Source organism: Lepidochelys kempii, chromosome 5, assembly GCF_965140265.1.
Source record: "Lepidochelys kempii isolate rLepKem1 chromosome 5, rLepKem1.hap2, whole genome shotgun sequence".
Taxonomy (NCBI): domain Eukaryota; kingdom Metazoa; phylum Chordata; order Testudines; family Cheloniidae; genus Lepidochelys; species Lepidochelys kempii.
In genome coordinates, this window is record NC_133260.1 from 85599346 (window position 1) to 85613200 (window position 13855).

Sequence of the window (13855 nt, forward strand, 5' to 3'; positions counted from 1 at the left end):
GGCTCCGTTCTGGTTGAAAAATGGATATCCCCTTTCCTTTTGATAGCATATAAGGAAGCACAGAAGTAGAAAAAAGAAAAACGACTATTGAAAAGCTAAAGCTATAGCTAAAAAGGTAGCAAAAGCCACTCAATGCTGCTCTGTCATGCTAGTACCAGGGAACTAGCCTGGAGCTTATTGTTGGTCAGACCAACTTTAAACCTCCCATTGTGGTGGTATCCTTTGACAAGGGAGCAGGAGAGTGAAGTCACTGTGGGAGAAAGTCAGTGTTGCACAGTCAGTTAGGGGGCCAGCTGTCAAAGGCTATAGTGCCTAGATCAGTGGTTCTTAACCACAGGTACGCAGAGGTCTTTCAGGTGGCATATAAACTCATCTAGATATTTGCCTAGTTTTAGAACAGGCTACATAAAAAGCACCAGTGAAGTCAGTAAAAACTAAAATTTCATACATAAAATGACTTTATTATACTGTTCTGTATCCTATACACTGAAATGTACATACAATATTATATTCCAGTTGATTTATTTAATAATTATATGGTAAAAATTAGAAAGTGGCAATTTTTCAGTAATAATGTGCTGTGACATTGTATGTTTATGTCTGATTTTGTAAGCAAATAGTTTTTAAGTGACATAAAACTTGGGGTAGGCAAGATAAATCAGACTCCTGAAGGGAGTACAGCAGTCTGGAAAGGCTAAGAACCACTGGCCTAGATGATGTGTGAAGGGAATTAATTTAAAACTACAAAACAATGTATGTGTGTGCTTCCCGAATAGTCCCCTTGACACCAAATGAAATTACATCCATAAAGTACCTGTGTAAAGTAAGCCTTGGCTACTGGTTCTTCTATCACATCTAGTCTCTGTGGTCTCCCAACACCTAGGCAATCTTTAGTGTTTGACAGTTCCTTTCCTGTTTTTTGTTTCGTATCCCCCCTCCTCTCTCTCACACACACACTCACACACTAGTTCTCCATTTCCTTCTGTCTCAGCTACATAACTTCATTCTATATACAGGAGATGACACAGTAGTCAGGGCACTTGTGAATATTCAGCAGGAGCAATCTTGCCTGGGTTAGTCAGGTGATTATACAGTGTCTGTGTGTGAGAAGAAAGACATCCAGGTTTATGATTCAAGGCCGGATCAAATGGCACACAAATGAGAAATAACGTCGGTTACAGGTGAAAAACCCTCCGTTCTGGAGGTTTCCATGTCCAGCCCTGGTATTTTGAAGAGAAAGGTCTTCCTCTCCTTTAGTCTGTCAGTGCCTACAGCTACCAGCAGCAGTGTATGGAAATGTAGCGTGGTTTCTGTGTACAAAAACGTCAGAACCCCCCCCTCTCCCTAGACGTGCAGCTAACACTCCATCATCATTTTGAGGCCGGGTTTGCAAGTGCTCTCCCCTCCCCCAGCCCAAGGCTGGCAGGTTTTTCTGTGCCTGCTTCCCCGAGCTATTGACCAAAATCTCCCTCTGAAAACAACTATCAAAATCTGCCTCGCTGGTCACAGCGTGAGCCCGGGCTGCCTACAGCTCCCCTCCCCCCAAGTCACAGCCCCCGGCATCCCCTCCCCCTGGAGCTGCTCTCGGCAGGGCAACAAGCCCTCGGGCTGCTGCATTGAGCTCCCTCCTCCACCAGCCGCCGCCATACTGCGGGGCAACCCAAACTTGTTACACACTGGCACCAACTCCTCCTGCTGCTGCTGCCCCCTGTTGCAGGCGCCTCAGCAGCGGCACGCAGAGCAGGGGAAGGCGGCCCGGGAAGCGGAGCGCGAGCGGGGGAGTTGCAGCCTGGCAGGTAGGAGCTTTTGCCCGTGCACGTTGCACGCCGACGGCTGCCTGGCCGAGCTCTTTGGAGCGGCGCGGGGACGCGGAGCCGCCGCCGCCGCCTGCGGGCTGAGTGAGTGGCATCTACGGTTCCAGGATTTGGGTTGCGGTCCGTGTCTGGGAGCGCCGGCCGGCTCAGGGGTGGATTGGCCGGAGGCCCGGGAGGAATTGTCTCGGCTTGCCGCGGCGGGGAGGGTGTTTGTGGGGGCAGCTGGCAGGGGAGGGGGGGCAGAATCTGTGCGCAGGGCTCGGGGGGATGGTAGGCGGCTGGGAAGTGGCGCTCCGGAGCGGGGGGCTGGGGAGGTGGGTGAGGGGAAGGGACCGCTTCTCTCGGGTGGGTTTGTTGCTTCACAGGTCGCCTTTTGCAACGCGGCTCCGGTTCTCCCAGGGCTAGGCTCGGCGCTTTCCCACTAAAGCCGCCGCCGCTTCCCTCCCTGCTGTTGCCCAAGCAAGAGCTCGCGCTGCCAGCCGCCCCAGCCTGGCGGGGAAACGGAGGGGTGGGATAGTGGGGTGACACCCCCCCCCCCGCCGCCGTGCCTCGCGGGCAATGGGGGGTGCTTCGTTCGCGTTGCGTGTGAACACACGCACCTGACCTGAGTGGGGAACCTGCGTGGACACGAGCTCCCCAGAAGCCTGGGGACAAACCACACCCGCTTTGTTCCGGTCCCTGCCTCATGTAAAGAGGCAGGTTTCTACTTGCGTTTCACGGTCACAAAGGGAGAGCTCTGAAAGTGCTGATCCTCCCTGGGGTTGCGCCCCCGCCCCCCCAATCGGATTGTGCAGCAGTTTAAAGGAGCCAGGAGGGAGAGTCTGGGAGAGGAGTGAAGGGAAGGCCGAGGCGCTGCTGCTTTCTCCAGCTGTGACAAACTGAAGGAGGGAGCGCTGGAGAAAAATGAAATAGCGAGCTTTAAGCTCTGCTCAGACCCATTACAAAACTTCTGCCTTGGCATGAGATGCTTTGGAAGAGACGCCTCCTGTCTCTCCTTGACAGCTTCATCAGTTTTTCCCCTTCCAGCCCTGTTTGCCCCCGCTGCCTGTTGTCCCCCTTGCTCCAGCCCTGCAGTCCAAATCTGGTTCTCTCTCTCACCAGCTCCACTCCAGCTGCCTAGCGAAAAGGAGAGGCTGCTCGTTTGGTTTAAGCTTGCACTGGGAGTCCTATCCTCAGGCAGTTTGGGTGGGGTAAAGCAATACGTTTTGTGGTGTTGTGTTTGTCTTCTGGTCACAACCGTATTATTTGGTTTTGTTATTCCAAATAGAGAAGAGGACGCTGTTGGTCTGAGCTGCACCTGTTGTAGCAGATTGGCTGCACTGAGTTGAACCTCTTGGTGTGTTGCCAGGATCAACAAGTAAAGGATATTTGAGCTGGCTGCTTGTTTTTTGGTAAATACCAATCTGAGACATTTTCATTGAACAGGAAAGTGGCTTGTTTACCTCTAATCAAAAGGTGTAGATTGCTTGGCACTGAACTTGTGGTATCATGGTGCTTAAGTCAGGATTTCTGTTTAAAATCTCATTCTCACATGAAACAGAAATCAAGCCTGTATTTGATGCTTAATGTTTGGAAACTTGCTGCATATGTTTTCAAAGAACCACTGTGTATTCTTTTATTTCTCAGCTGTGGTAAGATTTTATATCAGCTTTTTGCAGAGGTGATGAGGTTACAAAAGATGCATGAAATGACATCAGAGTTTCTTGTCAATTCTTATTTGCCCTCAAGCTAATTATAAATGAAAATCTTCTGTGCTGTCAGTCTAAGGTATATGTTATTTGGTAATGTGTTCTGAGGTTTAGACACCAGGCAATCTCCAGTTTATAATTCTTTTGCATAAAGATAATGCAGTGATCATAAATTTCAATGGTGCATACTTTGGCTTAGATGTAATGTATTGATATTAATATATAATGCATCCTGTGGGGGATGACTGTACCTGCCCTAGCATGCGGATGGATTATGTCTGGTTCTCAACCAGAGGTCTAGGGCCCACTGGGGGGAGGCGAGCAGGTTTCAGGGGGTCCGCCTGGCAGAGCCGACATTAGACTTGCTGGGGACCAGGGTAGAAAGCCGAAGCCCCATCGCCTGGGTCTTGGTGTTTTATTGCAATGTAGACATATCTTTAGTGTCCAGCAGAGCTGAAAAGCTCATTCTTTGTGAAAGGAGCCATTTTCCTTCCTGCCCAGCTAAAATAACTATCATGGCTTTAGTTCTTAAAAAACAAAGCAACACAAAAACCACTCTTCTGAACTTACCTTTTGACTGTGTACAGGTTTCTGCAACCATATTTTGGATCAAATCCTTGACCACTCTGCAAAATCTGAGCAAACAAACTTTGCATAGGTTTGCCCTGGAAGACCCAGAATTCTCTGCTTCAGGCAGAGAAGCTTAATAGCCCCTACTGAGGCCCTAGCTTATTCAGCACCTGTTTTTTGGGTTTTTTTTCCCACCAAGTGAGGCGTTCTGACCAGACAACGTGTAGTGGCAAATTTGATTACTCTCTTGCCTTCAAATCTTCCAATGCATTGCTGCAGTTACAGGAATCGGAGTACACTCCTCTGATACCTGTAGGCAGTTCAAAGTACCTCTCTGCAGATTTGTAATCTGCTAACTCCACAAAGTGGAACCCACTGTGTTTAGGGTCCTCCTTTGATGCAGGGGATGTGGTAGGGGCCCAGTTTTGCCCTTGGAGTGCTACAAGGGTTTTCTGCTGTTGCCATAGTTGGTTTGTTCTCAGTCAAGGCCCCCTCTACTAGGGACGTAAATATTTCATTCAAGGCCCTCTCTACTAGGGATGATTAAAATTACATTGTTTAACTGGTTAACCATTAACTGAGGTCGCTGTGGCGGGCCAGCGCTGGGAGGTAGGGGCTAGGGTCCCGGTGGCATGGCCAGGGCTGGGGCCCTCCAGCTCGCCGCAGCTGGGGTTCCGCCGGCTGGCCAGCCCGCCAAAGCCTGCCTGCCCACCCAGCACGGATGGGCTGGGGTCCCACCTGCCCTGCGTGGATGGGGTCCTGCCTGCCCAGCTGGGGCTGCTCTGGCTGGCCCTGCGCGGCCGGCGTGCCACCAGGATTAACGGTTAAGGTCCGGTTAATGGTAAGCCTAATTAACCTTTTACATCCCTACTCTCTACACTGCATTTACTAACCATGGCTCCAATTCTGCAACTGCATCCACACAGGTGGACCCCGTGCAGAATAACGCTGAAGTCAGTGGGTTTCATACAGGGGCAGGGATATGCGTGTTCAGACACAACTGCAAAATCAGGCCTTAAGTTTGCAATTTTCTAACAGGAAAAATGTTTACACAGTTCTCTAGGTGCTAACAAAATAGGTATTTCAGACAGATTATAAGAGGCAGTAACTAAATTTGCATGCCCAACCTCAGACACTTAGTACCTGTAAAAATTAGGCATGGAGGACCCACCATTCCAGCTGATGAGAGCTATGAATCCTGAGTGCCTCTGAAAACTTGGGTATTGGGTGAAGAGCTGGATGAAATTTTTCAGCTGAAACTTTTTTTCCACTGAAAAATGTGGATTTGGGTCATCTGAAACATTTTGAGAATTTGTGTCGACTTTGCCAAATTGTTTCAGTTTTAAAAAAACCAACCAAACAAAAAACCTACACATTTAGGAAAAAAAACAAACCACAATGTTTTGTTCTGACAATTTCAAAATAAAATATTTTGATTTTTCAATTCAAGAAGACTGTTTTCAGATTTCCTTCAATATTATTTAAAATAATCTAAAAAAGTTTCAAAACAAAACATTTAGTTTCCAGTCAAACAAAACATTTCATTTGATCCAATTTTAAGAACTGTTAGCAAACAGAAAAATCAGTTATTCACACAGGTCTAGTTAGGTGTCAAATTGGGCATTCAAAAGTTAACACAAAATCAGTGTTTACTTTGAAAAATGGTGGCCTTGCTATAGAAAAAACCTAAATTGCTGAGTGGAACAGCAGAATGTAGTGTAAACTTCAAGACTCCACTATTCTTTTGATTTTATTTATTTATTTATTTTGATGAAGGGCCAGAAGTTGTGGAACGAGAGGCCTAACAGACCTAATAACCTAGGGGTCCCTGAGCCCGGTCTCTAGCCTGAGCCAGAACGTCTACACTGCAATTTTATAGCCCCACAGCCTGAGGCCCACGAGCCTGTCAGCTGACATGGGCCAACTGCAAGTGTCTTCTTGCAGTGTAGACATATCCTAAGGATTCAAGGGAAGATTTGTGTGAAGACTTACTTTCATTTAACCAACGCTGTTGCTGCTTTCTGTTTCCTAGTAATAGATGGGTCACTTAAAAAAAAAATGCTTAAGCAACTATTGTATTATACAGACATAATAATACGTTGCATGAGTACAACTGCCCTCTGCCAAAGGAGAATGGCTTTGAACTTTTTCTGGGGCTTTTTATGAGTCCTGCCATAAAGACTGCCTGAGAGTTACATGAATCCCCTGGATGCCCTGGCCCTGCCATTTCCATTTCCCTAAGGAGCCCTCCACAGTTGCCATAGCACAAACTGTTTTACAGTGGCTGTCTCTGTGTGAATCCTGTGAGGGAGGACTGTGGAGGCATGGTGAGTAGGTACCAGCTGTGTGGAGCCGCTTGGCCATGATGTGAGGTTGCAGCGGGCTGCATGTGCTCTCTTTGCTCTGCTCCTTTCAACTCTCTCACATACCACCTGCACAATACCTGTTTACTTGAACATTTGTTGTAGTAAGAATTTTTGTCTTACGAAGTAGAACATAGCTTGTATTTTGTTACAAATGTTAGTGAAAATAATGAGTTCTTTGAATTACATGCAGTGTTGAAATAGTCTATTTGTTTTAAAGCCAAGAGTTAATTACTGTAAGATCTAAGACTTGCCGTACATAGTCTGCAGAAAGTGCTGTGTAAATCAACAGATATGTATTGTCTCTAGGAAATACTTTAACCAAAGAGTCTTTTTCTTCTTTAGATCAATGTGAATGGTGCTGCTATAAGGGAATTACTCTGGAATATTATTTAAATTAGGGATATAAATATTGCTTAAAGTTTAAGCGGTTACACAATTAAAATTATATCATTTAACCAGTTAATCATTAACCAAGGTCACTCCAGTGGGCCAGCAGCAGGGGCTGCGGGCCAGGGCTGCGGGCCAGGGCTGTGGTCCTGCCTGCCCGCTGTGGATGGGATTGGGGCTGGAGCTGCTCCGGTACGGCTGTGGCTGGGGTCTCACCTGCCCATCATGGATGGGGTCCCGCCGGCCACTGGGGTTAACAGTTAAGGTCCAGTTAACGCTGAACCTAATACTTACCAGTTAATGTTTAAGCTTTTACATCCCTAATTTAAATTCTGTAATGTTTATAGATATCTTATGATTTGTTTGTTGGCTTTAGAAAATAAGAAATTCCAAAAAGCAGTTGTTGTCATTGCTTTTTTTGTCTAATGTAGGAAATGAAACATTTTCTGATGAAAGAATACAGAGTATTTCAAATGTTCAAGGAAAATATCCTTTTTTCAACAGGTTTCAGAGTAGCAGGAGTGTTAGTCTGTATCTGCAAAAAGAACAGGAGTACTTGTGGCACCTTAGAGACTAACAAATTTATTAGACCATAAGCTTTCATGGGCTACAGCCCACTTCATCGGATGCATAGAATGGAACCTATAGTTAGAATCATAACATTCAAAAACTCGTAGGAGAACACTTCAACCTCTCTGGCCGCTCAGTAAAAGACTTAAGGGTGGCAATTCTGCTCCAGAAAAGCTTCAAAAACAGACTCCAACAAGAAACTGCTGAGCTTGAATTAATATGCAAACTAGATACCATTAACTTGGGTTTGAATAGAGTCTGGGAGTGGCTGGGTCATTACACATATTGAATCTATTTCCCCATGTTAAGTATCCTCACACCTTCTTGTCAACTGTCTAAATGAGCCATTTTGATTATCACTACAAAATTGTTTTTCTCGTGCTGATAATAGCTCATCTTAATTAATTAGCCTCTTACAGTTTGTATGGCAATTTCCACCTTCTCTGTATGTATATATATCTCTTCTTACTATATGTTCTATTCTATGCATCTGATGAAGTGGGCTGTAGCCCATGAAAGCTTATGCTCTAATAAATTTGTTAGTCTCTAAGATGCCACAAGTACTCCTGTTCTTTTTTCAACAGTATTTGTTGGGCAAAGACATATTGAAATAAGAAGTGACAGTGACGGAGAGTGGTATTTATCAAAGTTGACTGACATAATTTATACAGTGAAACTTAAATGCAGATCATTATAAGAACCAAAATTTTCTGTGATTTACATGAGTCTAAAGGGGATTTTTCAAGGTGCAAGGTCACTTGTGTTGTTTGTAAACTTAGTAGGTTTTTTCTTGTTTTAAATTAAACCTTAGTTACTTATTCATGTGACTGATTTCATATTTCATGATTCATTTTTAGAGAATGCAAGAAGTAGTAAATGCATAAGATGATATATAACAATGAGATGGTACCTTAAAGGAAAGAGGTATGGATTTGTGTTCTATTTTGTTACTTTGTGGACTCATGGATTTTAAGGCCATAAGAGACCACCGTGATTATGTAGTCTGACCTCTTGTGTAACACAGGCCATAGAACTTCCCCAAAATAATTCCTCGAGCAGATCTTTTAGAGACATCCAATCTCGATTTAAAAATTGGCAGTGTTGGAAAATCCATCTTGGTATGTAATGTTATGGTGTAATCAATGACTTTTAAGGTATTCTTACACACATATATATACACACACACACACACACTTCTGTTCGTGTTTCACATTCAGGTCTTCTCTATCTTGGAAAACTCTAGAGAGTTGTCTATGTTGAGGGTGGGGGAAAATAATCCCACCTATGCTTCTGCCAGCTTCAGCTGCACTAGTGCAGACAAGGTTCTGGTAACTTCTAGCATTTTTACCACCATCACAGAGTCTCATTTATATAACAGTTTCTACTGTGGCTACCACCAGAAGAGCTGTGCTGAGAGTGAATTGAATGTCTGTTTTCTTAGTGTAAATAAGCACTATAATGACTGGAGACTAGTGATATGACATATGAAGAGTAAAAGCAGAGCGGGAAATGGATTTTTAGTCAAATTACTTAAAACACTTTGACCTTTGTTCTTAACACCTATTTAACTTCAGTGTCTGATTAATGTTTCGGAGAAAGTCTCTTAAAATTTCAAAGTTTATACCCCTTCATTTAAGCTGTGCCAGGACACATTAAACATGCTGTGAGTCAACTGGCAAACCCAAAGGAGACCGGATGAGGCATTTTTGATATTTCTGTGGGGAGTGGGTAGAGGGAAGAAAATTAAAACTTAAAACACCTCAAAACCCTGCTTCTTCCATCCTGTAGAAGAAAAAATGGTCACAAGCCTAAGTAAAAAAAGCTCCTTTCTCACATTTAAGCATTCCTGTCCATTTCTCTACTTGTCATTACAGGTTCAGTGGAAACTTTTGAAAGTATCACTTTAACATTTTTTTCTACAACAAAATTAATAACATGTCATTGGTTATTGAAATACTTATAAGCGCTTTGGGGACAGGGACTATCCTTCTGTTGTGCAGTACCTACCTAATAGGGTCCCTAATAGGTAGGGGACCCTAGGAACCAGTGTGGTTTGCCCTGATCTGTCTGCCTGGGAAGTGGAGTTGGGGTGTTGGGACTTGCCCCACTCTGCCCGGCACTCCTGCTGGAAATCAGGTCAAGCCCCTGTGCCCTGACCCTGCTCCCCGGCAGGAGCACCAGGGGAGGAGAGCGGAGGACTGTAGGTGGAAGGGGTGGGGATGGGCCCCCAGTTGCTCTGGCCCAGGACCCCATAAAACACTAATCTGCCTCTGGGTGGGTGGCTGGCTGGGGGAGGGGCACCAGATGCACAGGGGTTGGGTGGACAGGGGAGCAGCTCCCATACAGTGACCCCTTCCCTGCAGCTGGGGAGCGATGGGGGCAAGAAGCAGCTGGGGGGCGTGCAGAGCTTCCTGCAGCTGGGAAGATTTCTGGGTGTGGGTCTGACCCCGCTACTCGTTGCAGGGGAAGAGGAAGTCTTGTTCTCCTTCCTTGCCTTCAGCACAACCAGGACTAGCAGCTGAGCCCAGCGCAGGGTAGGAGCTGCCAGCTGGGAGCATCCCAGCCTGGTTCTCACTGCAGTATTTACCTCTCCTCCGGCTGTTCTGGGCACCCAAAAGTAGGCACCTGTGCTGCTGGGGAAGGGTGCCTGACTGCTCATGTGGCTTCCCTTTGCTTCCCCATAATTTTCTGTGAGGAAGCAAAGAAATGTGCAGGGAACATGAATTCTGCATGTGCACAGTGGTGCAGAATTCTCCCAGGAGTAATTGGCTGAGCTGGCGAAGGCCTTACACTTGGCAGCATTTCTCCATGTGTGTGTCTGTCTAACCTGACAATTGTTGAATGCTGCATCCAGCCAACTCCAAAATGTCAGGAAAAGATCTAGATATCAGTGACCACAACCCTGTTGATTTTAGGGAAAACCAAAAGTGGGAAAATTGGGAGTACATGAAGTCCCTCCCAGCCAGTTCTTTAGCAAAGCTGCACTTCTGTCATAATCTGTAGATCTAACAATTGGTTTAATGCCTTCCAACATAAGAGTACTCCTCTTTCATCTCTGCCTATCCTCCCAGTGTAGTTTAATATGTTGATACCTGGAATGACTTATCTATCAGACATAAAGAAGAATAGTGGTGGGAGAAAATAACATGGGGGTGGGGAGGGAATAGGGGCATGCATGCATACAGCCCTGGCATGGAAGGCAAAATGGGGGACTATGGTATAAGGGAGAGGGACGTACAGAACCTTTTGTATGGAGGGAAGGAGACATGCACACAGGGACCTGGTGGGGAGGAGGAAATGAAAGGATGGAATGATCCCCTGATGTGTGCAATACGCTTGGCCTACAGAAGCTAGGAAATGTGTGACCCTGATGTAGGGGCATGGTTGCCTCCTCGTGGTCCCTGCTGGCAAAGTGTGGCACAGCAGCATTCCCTACCTCAGTTTCCCTCTCCGAAGTAGGTCCCTTAAGCTCTCCTCATACCTGTGCTAGAGATTGGCTTAGCTCTCTGGCTAAGTCCCAAACAAACATAGCCTCTTCCAGCAAAAGTCAAACTAAAAAAGTCCAAACAAATAAAAAAGGTTCCTTTGTTCTTTACAGCTTCTCTGCAACCCACCTTCTGGCACCTGTTCCCATATATTCAGCCCTAAAAGTTGGTTCCCCTGAGTACTATTCTCAGATGCTGGCTTAGGGTCTTCTGCAGGAATCTGCCCACTCCCAGACTTATCTGTCTCAGGTCTTTTATAAGCTATCACCTGTCCCTCTTAGTGGACCCCCTCAATCTGGGAAGCAGCTAATTAATTATGACACAGATTTGGCTGGCCCTATCTCCCTATAAGGGGTAGTCACCTTGTGACCAACTTCCTAGTTTAACTGGCCATCAATGTGCATAATTATCTAGTTTGCACATGCAGTTGATATAAATGAACATGTAGATTAGGTCCAGGGTAAATTATGCATGGACACTTCTTAAAATCAGGCCCATGCCATGTTATATACCCACAGATATAATTTGGAGTCAGCGAGCAAGTGAAATTGAACCTGGAGATTTTACTTGTTCCTGTAATGAGGCCAACATGTTCTAATTTTGCTGCAGTGTGTGCAGTTCTGCCATACTAAGTTTTAAGAAGCTCACTGTGTAGGGTGCCTATTAGATATCAATGAGTTCACCACTGTACACATAAAGAGGGGAGGAAGCATGTTTGTGGGGGGTGGGAAGTGATCTAGTGACTGAAAAATGAGTGCATAATCTTGATGTGCAGTGAGTTTTATGAATCAATATTTATGTTTTGAGGTTAGAATGTTACATCTCTGTTATAGTTCTAAAACTAATTTTTAGTAACAGTACTTTTGTTCTGGTTAGGAACAGAAAAAACATCCTGCTGAAAAACATGGAGAAGTCATCTTTACTGTCCTTCTGGAATAAAGAATCTCTAAAGAGGTCTCAGAATTGCAACACTGTTTGTTTTGTAAAACGTGAACATGGATTACATGTTGCTTCATTCCCAGATGCAACTGCACAGAAAACTAAAAGTCTTTATGCCCATCTTAGTTATCCCTAAGTAAATACACCATGACTGCCCTTCCCACCCTAAAGAATAAGTTATGACTACAAAAAGTTTATATTTGTACATTCAGAATCACTAGAATTTGTGTGTCCAGGCAAAATGCTCATATTCTCCTAAAGGTGCTTTTTCAGCAATCTGTCCACATTATCAGAGGCTGGTTAGAATGTAAATTATAATTTTGTCTAATTGAAGAAAGCCAAGTTACAATATAGAGTCCCTTACCTTTCCACATGTAAATTTTAAATTAACACACTAGAAAGCTTTACTATAATTGTATACTCTTAACAATGATCTATAGAAGCAAGAAGTCATCAGCTAGCTGTATACAAGTGTCAAGGAAAATAGAACTCAGAATCTTTGACCAAAAAACACATGCAGCTACCTGTAAGCCTCTGTTAAGAAAATCCTTGAAGCAGGATTTATAACCTCATATAGGGGAGGCAAGTGTGGCTGTCTGGACAGGGCACTAGGCTGTGAGTTAAGAGACCAACCTGGGCTCTGTTTCTGCTCTACCACTGGCCTGTGGGGTGACCATAAGAAAATCACTTTGGCTTGGATCCACGAAGGACTTAGGTGTTGTAACGCTGAAGATTGTAACATCTAACTTTTAGGCACCTAGAAAATCACAGGACGATCACTGCAATGCACAAAGCCTGAGTTAGGCACCTAGGTTCCCTATACAATGCATGGGGAGAGATAGGCAGCTTAGACTGCAGTCCATAAAAGCCAGCATGCTTGGTGAGGAACCAAAGGGAGATGCTGGTGAGAGATCAGGGGGAGGGATAGCTCAGTGGTTTGAGCATTGGCCTGCTAAACCTAGGGTTGTGAGTTCAATCCTTGAGGGGGCCATTTAGGGATCTTGGGCAAATATTGGGGATTGGCCCTGCTTTGAGCAGGGGATTGGACTAGATGACCTCCTGAGGTCCCTTCCAACCCTGATATTCTATGGCTCTATGAAAGTTTCATACATATAAAACCTAAAAGTGATGCAATATTACAGTATTCGTATTTGTACATATTCATAGGAATGCATGGTAATGTGTGCTCCTACCTCTTTGCATAAGTGTTCTAATTTGTTGAGATCCCATTTGTTTAGTCATACCGTGGTGATTAAAAAAAGGCTCTCAGTTCACCACAAGCAAAAACATGCCTGAAATCCTGAGATAAATCTGGTTAAGAAATGAGTCTGCTCCCTGATCTGACACTTGATTGCTAAAAAAACACGGTATAACAAAATAAAAATGGTAGATGATTTTTATTTTTGAATCCCCATATCTCCCCAAAACCACATGCTAATTTGCCTTTCCAGAAAAATATAATAAAATCAGCTTGTAAAGTTTCAGATGGATCACTTTTTTATAGTGAAGCTGGAGCTGCAGCAGGGTTTATATTTCCCAATAACTATATGGAGAAACAAGCATCTTGTAGTTTGTTAAAGTATAATAGTTTCACGAGCAGTGAGGTTACATCTTTTAAAAATCTTTACCTATGTAACAGATAACTTATTTATAAAATCTGAAATAATTTCCTCATGAAAATAGGCTAGTCAGTTTCTAGTGAGTTCACTTTCAGATTCTCATGCTCTAAAAGCAGTCAGTCAATATAGATAAACCCAAATAATATTAAAATGGATGTTGACAAACTATTGGAAGGCTGACTTGGTATTGAAATGGAAAAAGATACTGCTTTTGCTCTCTGAATAAATGGAAGCCCTGAAGCTCTAAGGTCTAATAAATTACATTTTTTAAATTGAATGAGTAACTAAAACAATAAAGAAGTAAAATAGCATTTGATAGTACGTTTCAGTGTAGAATAACCACATAGTTTTCATCTGCAATTCATTCACACTTCAGAGGAAGTAAAAATATTGTGACATTACATAGAAAGTTAAATA

General features: G+C 44.2%; 1 protein-coding gene across 2 annotated transcripts in view; it reads left to right on the forward strand.

The window, feature by feature from the left end:
• The first annotated feature begins 1720 nt into the window (after positions 1-1720).
• SEMA4D (semaphorin 4D) overlaps positions 1721-13855 on the forward strand; it is a 141383-nt gene continuing 129248 nt past the window's right edge. The window contains exon 1 of one of the 2 annotated variants that reach the window (XM_073344910.1): positions 1721-1796. The gene's annotated coding sequence lies outside the window, so the exon portion shown is untranslated. The other variant, XM_073344909.1, reaches the window with a different exon arrangement.